The following is an 18,087-nucleotide window of genomic DNA, read 5'->3' as shown; positions in this document are numbered from 1 at the left end:
TTTTTTTTTTTTTTTTTTTTGTTGGGTAGTGTATCTCTGAGGAAAATATCATCACCTGAATGCAATAAACATTTAGAGTCAGCCTTCTTTGTTTATGTTTTCATTCCCAGCTCAGTGCTAAAGAAACCTTTATAAAACTGCTCACCAGAGGTTTCGATAAACATTTTTCTGTAGTTGCAGAGTGATTAGATAAATGTTTGGGATACATTTGAGGAATAAAGTGCTTAATAACCAAGCACTATACTAGCTCTTACAGAGCASCTGTGGGTTTTTTCTCCTTACCTTTTTTCTCCTTACCAAAGAGGTGATAAAACTGTGCAAACTCCATCTTTTGTTTTTAGGTTCAGCTTCTTTTAAATTGACAAGAATGTGATATATGACAGAATTAGGTATAATTGCTCAAAATTCTTCATTAAGAGCACTTGAATGTGAATTGGGGGCACAGAAGTCAATTTGGAAAAACAGAACATAAATTTACTCTGTAATCTGTGTATAACAGGCTCATAATACCAGTTTAAAAAGTCTAAGAGCCTTTGAAGGAACTTAAGTGCCAGTGGGAGCCCTCGCTTGCTTGTTGGCTTGTGTGTGCAGGCGTGTACTTGTTTTTCAGACAATTGTGCCAACACTGTAACAGCTCTTGTTTGGCACAGCAACACTTCAGTGCACTGACACTGTGCTGCTTGTTTCATCCCAGCATCTGGTGAGATTAAGTATTAGTGCTGCTGTTTAATGAACAGCGTGCGGATGTGCATGAGTATTTGGGGTTGTTTTTGTTTCCTCTGCTTTGTAGCCGACAAAGCCGTAGGGATGAACAAAGCCTTCCAGACTGCCTGCTATATAGATTAATTTACAACTGCCAGTTTATATTAGTTGTTCTATTTATTCTGCTTCGGTGCTTTTTTGAGGAAAGGAGTATTTCTTAGTCAATTGTCTGGCAAAGAGAAAGGAATTCAAGAAATGTGAAGCAAACAAATTCACAGTAATTAGACAAGCTTTTGGCAGCTGAACTGTTTGCACCCTTTTCTTATGATATTATGTTACACGGAAGGACTGAAGTTTGAAAACAGAATTTCAGTTGACRTCTGAACTTTGTCTTYACTCTCCTGTTCTCTGYGYWGATGATGCYGAGKSTTGRTGAATAGCAGCTATAACTACATTTCTTGTCTGCCCACTTAGAAGTGCAGCTCTACAGGAGGTTTTGACAAAGCASAGCAGCGTAYGTCTCTTGCCTCTGCAGMTTTTATKCTGTAGGTTTATCAGGAACCTCTAAGGCTCTTTATTTTAGTTTCTGCTATAACTCCTCTTCTCTCTGTTTTCACTGAATCCTTGCTGTGTGCTGACTGCCTGATGCAGCCAGGGACCACTGGCTCTTGCTGCTGGAGATGTCCAAAGCTGCATAACCCTGCCCACCCTGCCAGGCAACTCTGTGCATTAGTGGTCATCAGTGAGGGCACAAAGGACATATTGGAGTTTATTCAAGAGCCTTATGGATGTGTCTGGATATGGATAATACACRCTGGCTGATGTCCATCTTCTCAAAYAATTGCTTTGGAGGTCTCAAGTAGTTCAGAAGGGGATTAGTTGGTTTATTTACAGCAAGATCAGGCGCACTAGGGGATGTGTTCTTCTTCCCCACCCCCAGTGGAGCCAGTAATTTGTTGCCCAAATTACTGATCATAGGATCAAACTGGCCTAAATATAATCTTGTATGATCCTGCAGAGAGGGTTTCTTCTCCCACTTCCCTCTGCTGGGTTGCAGGGTGGGGAATAACGCACTGTGTTCTCTTTGGAAATCAAGTGGAAGGCAGGAAGACACTCCAGGTGTTAAGAAGAGACCTTGCATAAACAGGAGCCACTGCTCCCAGGACCCCACAGTGTCAGGGGAGCCCATTCTCCACCAAGGTGTCCCTGATGAACTGTCAGCTCTGAGGGAAGGCAAGGATAACCTCTCGGTAATTCACTCGTAAACCTTGGCAGGTAGCAATTAGAATATTTGTGTTCTTTGATGAAAGTGTCTAAGGAGAGATCTGTCATGCAGAGATAGATATAGAGGCATATGAATGTATACCTTTTTTTTTCTCCTGGTGAGAAGGTGGTTTTGCTCCATAGTAGGTAATTAGTARCAGGCATGACACTGATACTGTGATCTCTGCTTTCTTCCTGTCTTGATTGGGCTTCAGCTTTAGAGCTTGCAGGTGTTTGTTGCGATGGTGCAGGTGTTTGCTGTGCGATGTGCGGCTTCATTTGAGAAATACTTTCTACTCCTCTTTTGATCTTTATCCCTTTGAAGGTCTTTTAATCGATTTGGAAATTTAATGCATGTTGTTCTTTTAACTGTTTCATATCAGATGTTTCAAGTATATGTGTGCTYCATTAATATGAATTTTATTTGTTGACTGTGTCAAAAGTTACTTGATAGTCCTATGCAAAAGATTTCAAAACCTTWTTAGCTAACCTTGCTGTTTTTAAGATTGTGTGGCAAAATGGAGCTGGTATTGGATTTCTTCAAAGTACAGTGGGTACGTAGAGTTCAAAATGAAAAAAAAAAATCCTTCTAAATGCTCCAAGGCACAAAACAGTCCGTGAACTATGTAAAAGAAAAATGGTATACGTGGAGTTTTTTGTATTGTAACCAGTCTTTAAGGTGATTTGRAATAATTAGTCAAACTATTTTAAACCCACTATTTTTCACCATTGTAATTGAAATATCATTCCCTCTAAAACCAGCTCTGCACAATATTGGGAAACAGCAGTCATATTGTAGTAAAAATATACCAAAAAATTTACTCTTTTCTAATACTTTTCTTTGTACAGAATAGACATTTGTGAAAATACCTCTTTGATTAAAACATAGAACTGTCAAATTTTACTATAAGGTTTATATTTTGTTGTAAGCGATTGTGTCTTTGTCATCACCAGAGATGCCAAGCTTTCACATTTTTAAAATCACATGTAAAATATAAGTTTTTAACATTAAATCAGTTCCTCCCTTTGCTTTGGTGACATCCAGTTCCTCTGCCATGGGCTACAGSTGCAGACAGCCTGGGTGGCTGTTGGCTGCTGCACTTCTTCCCYCTGAATGAGATGGCAGATATAGGAAACTGCTTGTTTTTGATACAAAYAGGATGACCAATCAAATGATTTTTACCTTAATTTGTGACAAATATATGGACATTTAAATTGCTTGCTATTAAATCACTGTTTYTTGTTTATAGAATCACCTTCAGAAATTCCTGATGGCTCTCTTTTGTCAAGGAAATGTAATTTATTATTTTTTCTCATATGCATTGCTGTATGTTACAGCTGAGTAAAGAATCCGATTTCTTCCTTACTATATGCTGTACAGCAATCCTGAGTWGATGGGAGAGAACGAGAATATATCTCAGTACCTGGCTTCTTTATTTCATGTAGCTTGTGCTGCTTTGGTAGGCATTTAAAATCATTGCACTTTATTTTACTTTATTTTGCTGTTATCAGAAATCGAAAAGTTTGGCAAAGAACTGCAGAGATAACTTGATTTTTTTCTTTCTCTTTCARTCTGCATAAACATCTATGTGTTCCTATCTATTACACCATCTAAGTCAACAGAGGCTTCATCCCTGTCTGTGTGTGAAAGGGAAAGTGCTCTCCTGTGCAGATGAGCAGGCAGCAGGAATCAGACAGTATTTCTGTTAAGCTTCCTTAAACATTTAGTAAGAATTTTAGAGTAAAACCTTTGACAAATGTTGTGGTTGAAGACCTTCAAATGGTGGTATGGTTTTCCTGGTTTTCTTTCATGTGCACAAATGATTTAACAAAAATTATGGCTGTTGACTGTATTATAGAAATATATATCTAGAGCATACCTAATTAATAAGACCTTGTAAATTACTTGGTGTGTATAAAAACCCACAAAACCCCACAGAAAGRCTTTAAATTACATGTATTATTTTCTTTTGTATGGTTTCCTTTCAACTCCTGACAATCTTTTTTATTGTTTCCTTCTGCTGTTTCTGTTGGTGCTTGCTGGTTACTCTTAAGAAAGAACACAAATAAAGCAGAAAGTATTTGGGATATTTTTAGGGTTTTTTTTTTCCAAATATCCAGGTTGTAGCTATCTAGTTGTGTTAGCTGATTTTTAACCTTTTCCACTTTATATTTGTGCCACAGATGGGAAGTAGGGAATGTACTGAGCAGGTATGCACTCACCAGTACAGTGAGTGTGCTTTCTGACAGACCTGCCTGCCTGTCCAGATGTGTTTGTGCATCTTCTCGGAGTTGAATTCTTAGGGAAAGACTGGAAATTATCAGTAGTGGCAGTACAGTGCTGCCAAGGCTGAATACCATATTTGGATTTCAAGATGCAAAACAGAAATGGGACTAATCTACTGCCCTCTCACACATACACAAAGTATGCATTTTAGTTTAAATTAGGTGAGGAAAAGTAGTTCCTGTGTTTSTTAATATATTTTGAACATGATGATTTGGAATGAATGTGGGAAAGGAAACAGGTAATTTTGCAACATTTTTCAGGTATTAATGAAACATCAGGCTAATCAGATTTGGGCACTTGACTCTTAAACCAACCTGTCTGCCTGGGACTCACTTTTAGCAAATGGAAACAGGCATTTCTCCTCCAAAGAGATGTTTRGACTGTTCAAATTAAATGCCTAGTGTGGATTGCCTTCTATTTCTGTCTTCATAAGCATCTCTGCAGTCAGGGAAGAGAATGAGTCTGTGTGTATCCCCAGTTCCTTGTCTTTCCTGCAGGGTGGTGGTGAGGGAGAGAGATGGGGCAGTGTGGACATCAGATTCTTCGAGGGGRAAGATCTAACAGCCTGTTCATTTGTTTGAATTAATTCCTACACATGGTGGTCCTAAACCTCCCCTTCTTTTAGGGGAAGCTGAGTAAGTGACATTTCRTAGGCTGGCCTTCTGTTATCTAAAGAGCTGTTCTGTTTTCATGTGGAGGGCACCTCATTCCCACGGTCACAGTGCTTCAGAGCCCTTTGTTCATCTTTGCCTCTCTTTTTGCCCTTTTTGGATGGAGGGGCATAAATCTCTTTGAAACATCCARATAAAATGTCAGGGTACTTAATGAAACAGTGATGCAGCTACTTGTGTTCATCATGAAACGTTTAAACAGAGAATAATAAACAGCCAGTAAACTCATAAATATAGAGGTATGTTTTCCTGCAAGAATAGTAAGAGTTCTCTGGTGTCTATACTTTGCAGACAGTTACAGTATCTGGTTTTAATGTGTGTGCCTTACAGTGGCTTTGCAGGAAGCTCAGTTGTCCTTCCTTTGGCATCCCTAACTTTAAATGGACTAGGTTATATCTGCTTGAACTTCCCCTCTCACTACTTCTCCCCTTTCTCATTTGATTTTCTTCTGAGAAGCAGTAAAGAAACTAGCAAAAATGAGGGAAGTCAGATATAATGGAGAAATGCCATAGTTCAGTTGAATGAATATTTGAATTGAGAACTGTTCCTTTTAAAATTTGTTGGARTTGTATTGCAGGGTGGCTTCAAAGAGCCTTCATGAATTTTAATGACAAACATTACACCTAGCAGAAAGAATTCTTCAGCAAGCTGTGTTATAGATTGAGATCCACAGACTAAATAAGATTTTAAAAAAATGGTTAGACATTTAAAGCCATTTGTAAATGTGAGCAATTAGAAGCCTTGTAGCTCTCTGGGTATCAGGAGTTGGAGTGAAATCATCCAAGTTAACAGTAAATTTCCTGTGATACAATATGGTCAAGGATCATACTTATTTTCTACTTAAGATTTTGCATATGTAAGGTTAGATATACTCAAGGARGAATAGCTTTGCTGCCTAAATGACAGAAAAATGAATGATGGTTAAAAGGTGTTAAAGGGAATCCTGTTAGCCTCCTTATAGCTAAGGGCTGTACTGACAGTTCAGAAGACAGTCTAGAAACAACTTCTAGCCCTTTCTGTAAGAAAATGGAAGCCTTGACATAGCAAAATATTTTCTCTAAAGGATGGCCAGCTCCTATATGGGCCATTGCACCAAGTAGAGGTGAGTGAAAATTAGAGGTGAGGTGTGTTTGTGGTCAGAGAAAGGGACCAGAAGTAAGCTGGTACTCTCCTGTGCCTGCATTATAGTTGGTTCTCTTTCTCTATCGACTGTAGAAGGAAATATAGCTTAGCTAAACCAAATTTTTTTTTTAAGATTTAAGTTAGCCGTCAAAGTGTATCCAGACTGTTGCAAAGCTTTGTGAGGGGTTTGAATGCTCAGTCCTTAACCACCAGTTAAGAGAAAGAAGTGGAGGCAATGACTAATGTATTGCCTGTAAATAGTGTAAAACAGAAATATAATGAGTGGGAGGAGCAGRGAATTGCAAAGAATTGGCCAAAGTCTCTGGGGTTTTGTCTTTTCCCTTCCCCCTTGCACCTGGGTGGATCAATAGAAAGGGAGAGCAGTTGTGTAATGGCTTTTTTTGCCCATCACTTTGTGCTGTTAGTTTGACACATGCAATTTACTTGGAAAAGCTTAAGTAGCCTTAATAACAGAAAGTCCCAGCAGAGCTGACACTAATGGTCTCCCCCGTTGTCAGTCTCAACAGAGAGATTAAGAGCTGAATGAACAAAGAGACCCAATTACCATCTCCCCCCTCTGGATGCTGCCCATGAAAACAGGTATGAGCTATGACAGTGGGTCTTTGGACAGACTGTGCCTCTCTGCCCTGCCCTGGTGTGACTGGGGGTTTTGCTGTGCTCTCAATTTAGTGCCATTACTGAGGGCTGCTGCAGCATCACCCAGTCCAGCCTTTTTGCACAAACAGTGAAGTCCAGTCATCTTGAAAGAAATTCAGTGTATCATTCCCTGATAATGCACATTATTGAACACTCCTCAGACACTCACCATCCAAATACACTTTACTAAAGCTAGCCCAGCTAGGTCTACCATTTTACCCTGTTTAGCATAGGAAAATCATCTTTTCTTGGCCAAAGCTCTCAGGGAGGTGTCACAGCGGGGTGTGCAGCCAGAGATGGACGTGTTCCCAGTGCACTGGGTTGGACTTGCAGAAAGGTCTCAAAGAAAATAGAACATCTGTTTCTGCTTTCATCCAGGGTTTGGAGCAACTTGGTTAATAACAAAGCACTGTCTGTGAATGGCTGCACACTACTCATTATGGGTGCTGTTCCTCAAAATATATCATAAAGCACAGTGCCAGCTCTCTTCTGCCTCCCCTCTCTAGGACAGGTTTGTACAATCAATCCAATATTCAGTTTTTAAAAATTGCTGCTGCTTGTGCCGTAATTTTGTGTCTGTTTTTCATGGGTAATGTGTGGAAGACTTTAATTGCAACTGATTTCTCAGTAAGACTGGCCTTTTTTCAGGAATGCTGCTCTTTTTCAGTTTCTSTAGCATGGCAGATCAAGGATTTCTCACCATTAGGAAACAAAACAAATGTGTTTCAAGAGGGCTCTGGATGGTCTTTGCCAACATTGGGTTTGATCGATGATGATGATGTTGATTAATTGATTGATTKACTGTGAAAAGCAGGTGCYCTACCTTATTCAGTCTCAGTATTGWGGAAAAACATCACCCTTCAGTGAACAGCTGATTTTCAAAGATACTGTCTTGTTGACAAACTGGTTGTTAAACGAAACCTGTCTCTGCTGGATTTAGAAGATTAAAAACTAAATAATAATTACAGCATCAGTATCAACATTGTCTAGCCTTGTCAGTCTTTACTTTTTAACTCACTAGGTGGCTGCTATATTATCACATATATATTATCACTTACAATACTTTGCCAGGTACAACAGATGAATGTTGGAACTCAATATATTTATATTTCAAAGATAGTGAAACAGGTGCTTTGCACTTTATAAACTGAATGTAAGTATATGAACATAATTAATTGATAGTTCTATAGAGGCAAAATTGCTCTTGTACAATATAATAATTAATATTTATGCAGATAAAATATRTTTAATATATATGAAAAATAATGTTTTTGGCTAAACCCAGCTTTGTACAGCTCTTTTTGCTTTTCTGTGTGCATACAGCATACAAACAAACTGCACATCAGATGAATGCAATATTTAATCTAAAGTGAAATGCTTAACACTCGTAGCAGCAGTTCAAAGATGAGGACAGCTTTATTAATGTTTTAGAGTCATGCTTTCTTAAACGCAAATTCTTGTCTTACTGTGGATAATTAAAGTTTTGTTGTTGATCTCCAGCAATTAAATTTGCTCCCTTATATATCACGGTTACAATGTTGGTTTTTTAAGTGATTTGTGCATCCATCAGAAATGGGGGGGAGGGTAAAAATATGAATAATCTTTATTAAAAAAACTTGCACGACTGATACAAAAGGCAGGAGTTTAGAAACTTTATTTTCCCACCTAAAGAAAATCTGAAATAATGCCTCCTAAATGGACTGGAGTGCATTTTGGGGAATACCTATGTGTTTCTTAAATCATACCCATTAAGCAAATATGGTGGTTTATAAAGAAGTAGTAATTTATTATAAATGTTTACAGCCTAAATAAGGTTTTTGACAGCATGARCTTGTCCYTGGGAGATTCCCTTTTTTCTCMCTCCAGTTCTCTCTCAGTGTAGGARCTCAGCAATYGTTTTGAACAGAATACTGGCAAAAGAAGCTTKTTCATTGCTCTCTTCTCCTTTCTTACAAACCTTTTGTTCTTCAGCAAAGGCAGAAGTTCTTTGCCTGCCCTCCTTTGCTCAGCCCTCCAKTTGCCCTGATGATCATGTACAATCTCATACCATTCCAGTGCTTTTTCACCTCTCCTCATAGCATTCACCCTCATGTCTCATTCCTCTGGTTTTACAAGCAGCATAAGCTCCTCTGAACCTCTTCCAGCATGAAAAAAAGACCAAACCATCACCAGTCACATTTGCACTTCTAGACACGTTCTGCAATTCTCTTCTCCCCCTAGTAGTTGTTGGAGGCACCAGTGCCTTTTCCAGTCCAGCTTTGCACATTTCTTTCTGGGCAGCATCTTCTCTGAGCTCTTACGCGTCAAAGGTTACAATGTGCACTTCCTCCTCAGCCTCACATCAGCTGTCATCTGTCTGCAGTCTCCAATGTTCTTGAAATCCTGCCCATGCTTTTGTTCTCTCATCTTACACAAGATGCTGGGTAGCGTGCCTGGGCTCTTAAGTGGTTCCATTGCTGCTGGATCCCTCCTACACTGTCTGCCACTCTGTCCAGTTTTCCTCACAATACAGGACAGGGATCTATTTCATCTTTTGGACCCTTTTCTTTGAACCAAGTTTCCGCTTATGACTAATCTTTAATGAATAGTGTGTAAATTAGCAGCCTGTTGTGTTAATTTCATACTGTAKATATTATTTCCCAAATGAACTATTTGTGTTGATGCGGAGTTACATCTGTTAGTTTACAGTTTTCAAGTACTACGGATAAGAGATAAGATATCCAAGTGAAATCWCACTACCTATGTTCCTGATGAACCTGGAGAGGTGAACAGAATGATACAGCTAATCAAATTATCTTAAATTAGGTTTAATTATGTTTCTGCACCAACGTTTCTGATTYGTTTGTGGWTTGGTTTTTGTTTTGWTTGTTTGTTTTTTAAAGAACCTTCTATTTTTTCCAGTTCCTATGTGCAATTGTATCAGCACATAACCTATGGAACACCTCTGAGACATTTTAGGAGCCTGTTTTCTGAGTACACCATTTATTCATAAATAAAAGCAGTGTATAAGTTCATCCAGGCTGTAAGAGGGGATAAGATGAGCTCTGGAGATGTGTCTTCAATTTCTGTTTCTTGATTCTAACTTTAGGCTATGTATTTTTTGAACCTCATCTTGAACATGACTGTTAATTGGCAACCTGTAGTTTAAACGCTTCTGTTTATTTGTTTCTTGATACTTCAGTTGGTATTTTCAATTAAAATGAAACAGAAAGGTATATTCACGAGAAAATCACATTGTTATTGACAACATAGTCAGCAAAACAGTACCAAAAGGTCAAGTCACAGATATAACCAGTGCTTAGTTTTCTAATGTCTTTATGTATTATCGAGTGGTTTTTGTACTTAAACACATCTGCTGATCTGAACACATTAAGAAAAAGGATAGCAAAAGCAGCTAAATTATGTGGTGATTTKAATTAGTAGGAAAGAAGGATGGTAAGGTCTTCCAACAGCATTTTCTAATTGAAGTCACGAACTGGCATTTCAGCAATGATTTCTGCTTCAGAGATCAAGAGAGATTATTTATCCTTAGCAGTTTTCAGCTCTCAAAAGTTCAGGCAGGCCAAGTGACTTCCATCATTCGTGAACAYAGTTGTGAACTTGTCCCTTTCCTGATTTTATTGATTTGTCACGTGGTTTYTGGGAAGATAWGAAGGCYTCTGTTGCATTTTCCTTGCCCTCASAAWGCAGTGAGAGYTGYACAATTTTATTTTCAGAGGCCAGTTAGTGGGAATCAAACTGGAGAGCCATGGTTGGAACTTGTTTATAGTGGGAAGTGGGTGTGTAAACCTCTTGGGCAAATGTCTGGTTGTGCCCAGATGTGTGCCAGCAGCTGAATGCTGCAGAAAGCATTGATATTAAATTTCTGTGTTTCTCAGTCTGCTGTGATGCTCCATTTATGTTGTGTTTCTCCTCACCCAGGAGCAGTGTACCATACCGTGGTGCAGAGACTTGCAGCTGTCATCAACACTAGGAAATACTGAAGCTGGCATCCCCACTGTCTTTCTCAGAGGTTGCCTTGCAGGACACAGCTGTAAAATGTTCGTCACAAAAAACTGAATGGTAGATCCTTAAGAGTRAGTAAAAAACAAATAAAACCTTTCAGATTTTTTTGTCTAAAATGTATACAAGTAATGCCATGCAGATTTACATTCTAGAAATGCACTCCAGTTCCTGGGGATCTAGGGATTGTGAAAGAGCTTGAAGTTAGACCTGTGGCACTGGGTTATGGTATTTATGTCACACTTCTTGTGTTCTTTGGGGTATGTAGTTCTTCACCTTCTCTGTTGTCCTTGTACACCTCTGTTAAATGCTGTCTTAAGGGCCAGTGGCTCGAGGAGTGTCAGATATCCCATTGAAGTGTGYTCTCCCTAAGCAGGAGGCTAGCTTAGCTAGTTTGAGTTCTTCAAGACAAAGTCACAGAGTGTCCCCCTAGGAAGCCCCCTGCTCTGCACAATGTGCGAAAGTGTTTATTGTTTCTGGAAAATGAGGCASTCTCATATCTGGAGGACTAGCTGGGCTTGTGGGATCTTTGACTAGGGCTCAGAATGTGTGGTGTGATTTCTAGAGTCCACACRGAAGGGAAGTACATTCTCTGTTGCTGCCTGAAATGTTTGTGGGTTTTGGCACTGCAAGTTATTACTGTTTCTGCCTCTTCTGCTTGTCTAACTACAGAGAAATGAGTGTTGAAACAGGCCCGTTGGGCTTCTCACCCTCAAATGTGTTCTTGGTGTCCCTAGCTTCTGAAAAATAGAAACAGCTTTTAACCCTTAATTCACAAATGGGGTGGTGGGACAGAAAGGACCCGTAAGCATTGTGGGAGGGTGGAGTGGGGTGGAAATGCAGGAACTTCAAAAGGAGAGGAAATCCATGGGGATTTAGCTCTACTGGGTCCAAAATCAGGAAGATTAAACTCTGCTGATTTGAGTGCAAAGCACTACGCTGTAAGGATGGATCTCCGATTCCTACAAAGCAGGGAATTACTGTTTAAGCTGCAGAAATAACTCTGTGAATTTGGAGTGTACYGGGAAATGAATTTGATCTGATGTGGTTGCAAGGAAAGACAAGCCCAGCTCCAGGGCTCTGGGATGCAGAAATTGATCTGTGGAGGAGATCAGAGGGAATTATTAACTGAGTGGTTGTCATGACTTGAAGGGTTAACTGGCCTGTGGGAGTAAGGAGATCTCATGGTGGGTTTCAGGGGTTCTATAATACAGAAGTGGCCCCAGGGRAAGACCAGTAAAGTAACAGGCAGAGTCTCATGTCAGTGATGAGCCTTGTCACAAAGTTGGGAGTCAGTCAGACATCCCTAATGAGGGTCCAGGAGTTTGTCTAGAAGATCTTGTGGAAGGTTCATGCAGGGGGCTCGAACTATGCAGGGAAACTACAAGCAGTGCAGGACAGTCTCAGAGGATAAAGCTCTAGTTTGGGTAAATTTAAGTCCTTTTCTATAGCACAAGAGACATGAGAAGGTGTAGGACATACTCCTGCAGCAGCCAAAAGGTGCTCTTAATTTCTGTTTTTCACCTGAGAGAACCACTAGATGATGATGATTTTTCATATGTCAGACCAATTTTTGTTTTCTAGACTGTTCCCTGTTCTTTCAGTTAGAAAAGCCAGTGGCAGTTATTGAACCTTATTTTCTGAGGATGTTTTCCCCTTTTTCTACCCTTTCCACTTTATTCACCTTTCAGAGGATAAGTTCCTTGGTTTTGTACTTATATGTCAGTATGACTCTGGTTTCTAGACACCCAGCTGCCCTTCAGAGGTGTTGACTGCACTTCTCAAGGATGCTGCTGGTTCCCAAGCTCACRGTCCAGCAGGCATTTGCTCTGTCAGTATTTCAGCAGACACATTCTGCTTAGTTTTTCTCTCCTCATGACCAGGTTGCCTTTAAGGCTGSTCCCATCAAGAGTCCTCTGCAAATACTCTGCATAGTTTTGAGTACCAAGCCTCAACAGAACTACATCAGGGGATGAACAAGCAGAGAACTGGAGTAAGTGATCGAGAGAGGAGTAAAAAAAAAAACTCCGATGTTTTATCTAGACAAGAAAGCAGTGAAAGAAATGGAGGAAGGGAAGGGGACAGGGATCCTGTAGAGTGATCTTCCATGCTTYATTATGTTTGTCAATATAATAGRAAAATATTAAGTATTTTGATAAACYGGCTTATTTTGTGGGGAAGAAARTGTTTCAATTGTCTGGGGTACAACACTGACAGTATTGAAATCTCATTGCCTCAGTTTCTGTGCCATTATGGACCTTCACAAGGTAGACCAGTCTGTTTGCTGAGTCTGCTGACAAATGTATCCTTTGATATGTCTTGAAATCTTTTTGTCATTTATGAACATCTTTGCACTAGAATTGGAGTAGAGACCTTCTGTGGGTGTCATGTCGGATCCTGCACAGCCATGTAACAGYAGTTTTGGTAGTTGATGTGGCTACCAAAGTAGAATTGAGCCCATGGTCTCAAGAGGAAAAGCTTTGTCCCCTTCAGCTGCTGCTGTGAAACCCAAAACACTGAGCACCATGGGAAGCATGGAGGCTTTGTGCACAAAATTGGGAGAGTCTTTGCTGTCTTTGGCCTAAAGTCATGGATAGGATAGGATAAAGTCCCTAAACCCACGCTTTTCCCTCCCTACTAGGATCTCTTCAGGGATGCTTTAAAGTTGTTCCCCCATTCTTTCAGAGCTCTTCCAAAGTCTGCTGAGGTCAGAGGGAGCCCTCTGACAGACTCAGAAGGCTTGAGACCTTTACTAAAGCGATTCCCTGTGGGAATCAGGTACAGCTAATTTTAGTTCATCAGTTACATTTTTTTCTTGGGAGTTACTGCCAGCTTCTCACCAGCAGCACTGGGGGATCAATGGGTGGGTTTAGGAAATGAGAATTACAGTCYCAGCTGTGCTGGCTGGTGGGGTGATTCCATGCAACAAAATGTGATCTCCATGTTTGCTTCCCTGCTGTGCTCAGTTTCTCTCACTCTCCCATTTTCCAGGGTGTGCCCAATCCCTGGGTATTTGTGCTTCCTCTTGCYGTTGCAGTGCTCCATGATGGGAGGCAACTGGAAAAATTGTGATCTCTTGATGGTAACAGCATGCACCATGACAGGGGTACACACCTCTCTGGGGGTCACAGTGTTCATGCTCAGCACTTCCACCTATGCTTGTCTGAATATATCTCTCTCCCACCCTGGCACCTCCATCCCTAGGATTTCATCCACTGACTTTCAGCTTGAGCTTTGGTAAGCTTTTAATTGACACACAGCCTGCCAGACTCTTGCTCTCATGTCAGACTCTTGCTCTCGTGCCAGACTCTTGCTCTCGTGCCAGAAGCCTAGCAATACTGAGGAATATTGTGCCAATACCCAAACATTTCAGGTACCCACATTGTCTCTATGATTCAGCGCTGAACTGGGTGTCGCTGGTCCACCCACCTCACTGCATCTGCCAGTGCTCTCCCAAGACATCAGCTGTGAGGGCACAGGAGGGGCTGCGTCATCACTGCTGGCAGCTCCTAAGTCATGTTTTTCTTGAAGAGGAAGAACATCTCCAGTTCTCTTTTGCCAGCTGAAAAACATTGTGAAGCTGGTAAACATGTTTTTTTTATTCTCTGCTCTGTCAGCCAGAGCATTTCCTGATCACTGCCTGGAGGCACATCTTTAATAATGTGTATAAAAGATAGGATCTTGCACAATTAGGAGTTCATACCTTGGTGCTGGTTGGCATTAGATTATCATAGCCGTGTTTCCTGGCCTTTAAAAAAAAATCTATAAGTGTATGAATTTTTTTTTCTTGAAATTTTGTAGAGTGTCTTTTGCAGTATTAATCTGAGTTRCTATTATGTGCTGTCTGGGAGAGCGTGGGGCTGCTTGTGCTGKCAGGGAAGAGGGTTCAGGTCACACAGGAGCTGGAGGAGACCTCTGCACCCCCACTCTGACATGGCAGGGTCCCCAGCTGAATGACAGATACTTGCTAAAGGTAGTCTGAACCCTGGCAGCAGAGGACATGCTTTGGGTATAAGGAAGGAGGGAAGAACAGCAGAGAAAGGGAGTTGGTTGTGGAAAGGATTATGGCACTTTCTGCTCACAGTGAGGTCCTGCAGTCATTTTAATTGGCTCCTGCACAGAAGGTGACAATGAGGGACAGTTCTTCCATCCAGAAGCCCCACTGTGTGTGAGGGCAACATAAACCCCCACTCTCCCATGAGCACAGCCATGTGTCTGCCTCTTTCCCAAGGTTGGGCTCYGGCACTTCTGTTAAACAGCAGTCAGCTGGAAAGATCTCCTAACTGGTTTTATGCAAATGGGAGCGGATATCTCATCACATGTGTTTGCACACTGGCACTGTCCCCTATCAAACAATAGATATTGTTTTGTCATGTAAATAGTGCTCAACTGACAGGGCTTGCTGAGATCTGAGCTCGTTTGTATTGAGTGGTTTTGACATGTTTGTGTGTACGCAGGTGTTGAGAGAGAGAGAGGGGRCAGTAACAAAGCTGTGAAACTTCARTGAGATAAGCCAAATAAACCCCCCAAATCATGTTATATGGAAAGTGGTAGGTATATATAACCTGTGTGTTGGATAAGGGAGGTCAGGGCTGCCTGGCAAAGATATAAGTAGGAGGGGGAGAAAAAGTTGTTTTCATACAAGGAGATCAGTTACGTCTAAGCAATGACTTGAAACTGCCTCTGATCTTCATCCCTGTTCTCCATRTGTTCATACCTCTCTCCAGGAGAATTGTGCCAGGCAGGTGCGACTCTGGAGGCTGGTTTTGATGGTACCAAACATTGCCAGGCTGCTGAGGATTTGCACTGAGTGCAGCCAGCAGTGGAGGCCAGGCCACAGAGATGGACTGGACAAAGCAGCTGGGGAAGCTGCGGTCGCTGTCTCCCCATGCTCGTCACAAGCGGGGCTGGCGCTCGGTCCGGCTGCAGGCGGCCACCTGCRGTGGAGCAGTGACATCAGTCAGTCTGCTCTGGTTGTGCTGGGAAGCCTGATGAGCAACTGTCATGCAGATACTCCCTGGGAGGCTGCTAAATAGTCATTGTTGAAGTAATTAATAGCAAAAAGAAAAAAAAAAAAAAAAAAAAAAAAGCCCAGAAACTGTTTACAGATGTCCCAGACAGTGGTGATACTTAGGGTGATGAATATGTAACTGTCCTTATGAAACTGAATAATTGTACTCGCCACAATAAAATACGTAATGAAAATGGTAAMCCCCCCCACCAGAGACCAATGTATAATATACTAAAAATCTGTATTGGCGTCCAGTTGAAAATGTTCATTGGTGTGAAATGTAACTCCAAAAATAATATTGATGATGTTGTAAATAAAAGAAGAAAAGTATGAATCAAAAGCATATTATTCTCAGCCTGGTGGGGGGCTTTGCTGTTTTCCAGATAAAGCTGCTGCTGGTTTTCACAATTGCACCTTTGATTGGTTTTTAACTGTCTTTTGGGGCAGGAAAGGGTGAGAAGCAATGTCCTCCCTTTAGCAAAATATACAGATATTTTTCCTGAGTAGTTTGTACTGAATTCATGGTGGAACTAGGAAAAAATCACTGAAAGGGAAGCAGTGCTGCATGTCTTGGACAAACCCTTTTAAAGTCAGCTGRCAGGAATGGCAGATATATCAGCATCCTGCAGTAAATGATAAATGAGTTCCAGGAAACTCACTCTTTCTAATGCAATAATCCACTCTGCTGAATAATGCTGTTATTCTAAAGTGAATACAATCTTAATGTTTACGTCATATTTTATGTATGACAAACTGCTTTGCAAAGAGGCTGGACAAGAAAAAGAGCATTTTATAGTTTTATGTGCTAATAAAAAAGGAACCCATTTTGCTCTGTGAGTTAAGCARAGAAGAGATGGGCAGTATTTAGATGCAGGATATTTTCTTACTATAAAGTAGTAGCTATTATGTACCCTCCCATAATAAAATGGTCTGGCTCCATATCTTAATATTGGAGTATTCTAAAATAATTTAGACTAATTTTATCCTATTGTTTATGTTGAATGAAATAAAGCTACCAGTTGCTGAGAATTTTGCTTGGACTACAGGCTTCCCRGGGAAGTGGTCACAGCCCCAAACCTGACAAGAGTTCAAGAAGCATTTGGACAATGCTCTCAGGCACATGGTGGGATTTTTGGTGCCATCCTGTGCAGGGCCAGGAGTTGGACTCAGTGATCTTTGTGGATTCCTTCCAACTCAGGAAATTCTGTTATTCTATYGTTCTATTCAGCATAATTTCTGGTGATAAACTAAAAAAGAGAATTTGGGGTCTCTTGCATAAAACTGCAGTCCCTTCTTTTTTTCCACTTTCGCCTTGTACCTCAGCACATGCAGAAACTTTTTGTTAGCTATGTAAGCATTCTTCTATTCAAATACTAATTTAACTTAGTGATTGCATTAAGAGTGACCTGTATTCTGGCATTTCATCTTTTCCATTTAACATCRGGGACTTCTTAAAATTGATTAGCTCATAGCTCCTAAATCTTTCATAGTTTTGGCTTTTTTTTCTCTTCCCTCAGAGAGGAAGCTGCTAGTTTTAACCCTTTCCATGAATTCAGGAGAGTCTGTCACCTAGCCTTTCAATATCTGTGATATTTGATGTGTCCTAGACTGTCCTTTGGCTTTCAAAAATCATAATTCCTGTGCTTTTTTTTGTTACTGACGTGTAGGCGCTACGGCCACTGAAGCAGCCTGGCAGCAGTTTGGAGGGGAGGGAGCTGGGGAGGGGGAAGGTGCAGAGAGTGTTTTTTGCCAGCTCTGCCAGTCGCACGGGAGAGAGGACAGAGCTGGGAGCTTTACAGCCCTGCCACCGAGCAGCCAGCTGCCCACCCACTCCATGCTGTGCCACCCCAGCCAGCCTCTCCTCCAGCATCCATGGGGCAGKGTGGCTCAGTGAGCTGAGGGCACAATCCGTGGGGATGCAGCTGGACCTGGGGACAGTGCCATTCCGCTGCCAATYGGGAATGCTAATCCACAGTCAGCCTGTCCTTTTCCACGCTCCACCGATGGGGTGAGCACGTTATCCTCGGGGCTGAGCAGGTTATCCTCGGAAGGGGTCACCTACAACAGAGCAGCTGAACCTGTGGGCATCACATCTGGCCAGTTTCCTTGGAGAGGCTTGGGAAGTAGGTGTTGCTTTCCCAGGTAAGTAATCTGATCTTAAACAAAGAAGCACAGAGACGCCTGTTTTTCATTTAAAAATATGTTAAAGCAAAGTAATAAGTTGTTTTGAAGGCATAAGGTTRGAATATTCTCGTGCTCCATGGCTCCCCTGAGCTGGATCTTGGGGGTGATAATGAGGGATTTAATTCTGGGCAGCAGGTGCTGGCAGCAGGGATGCTATGCAGTGCCTGTAATCGTGTTGTCGGGTTCAT

General features: G+C 41.2%; 1 long non-coding RNA gene across 3 annotated transcripts in view; it reads left to right on the top strand.

The window, feature by feature from the left end:
• The window catches only part of LOC130584601 (uncharacterized), a 64,513-nt gene that overhangs the window by 32,234 nt on the left and 14,192 nt on the right, over positions 1 to 18,087 (top strand). For all 3 annotated transcript variants that reach the window (XR_008966517.1, XR_008966518.1, XR_008966516.1), the window contains exon 3: positions 10,624 to 10,778. This is a non-coding gene — a long non-coding RNA (uncharacterized LOC130584601). The remainder of the gene's footprint in view (positions 1 to 10,623; positions 10,779 to 18,087) is intronic.

This window comes from Malurus melanocephalus, unplaced genomic scaffold, assembly GCF_030028575.1.
Source record: "Malurus melanocephalus ecotype Western Australia unplaced genomic scaffold, MMel_1.1 scaffold_732, whole genome shotgun sequence".
NCBI lineage: Eukaryota > Metazoa > Chordata > Aves > Passeriformes > Maluridae > Malurus > Malurus melanocephalus.
The sequence above is the reverse complement of the archived record's forward strand: the minus strand, read 5'-3'. Positions and strand labels throughout refer to the sequence as shown.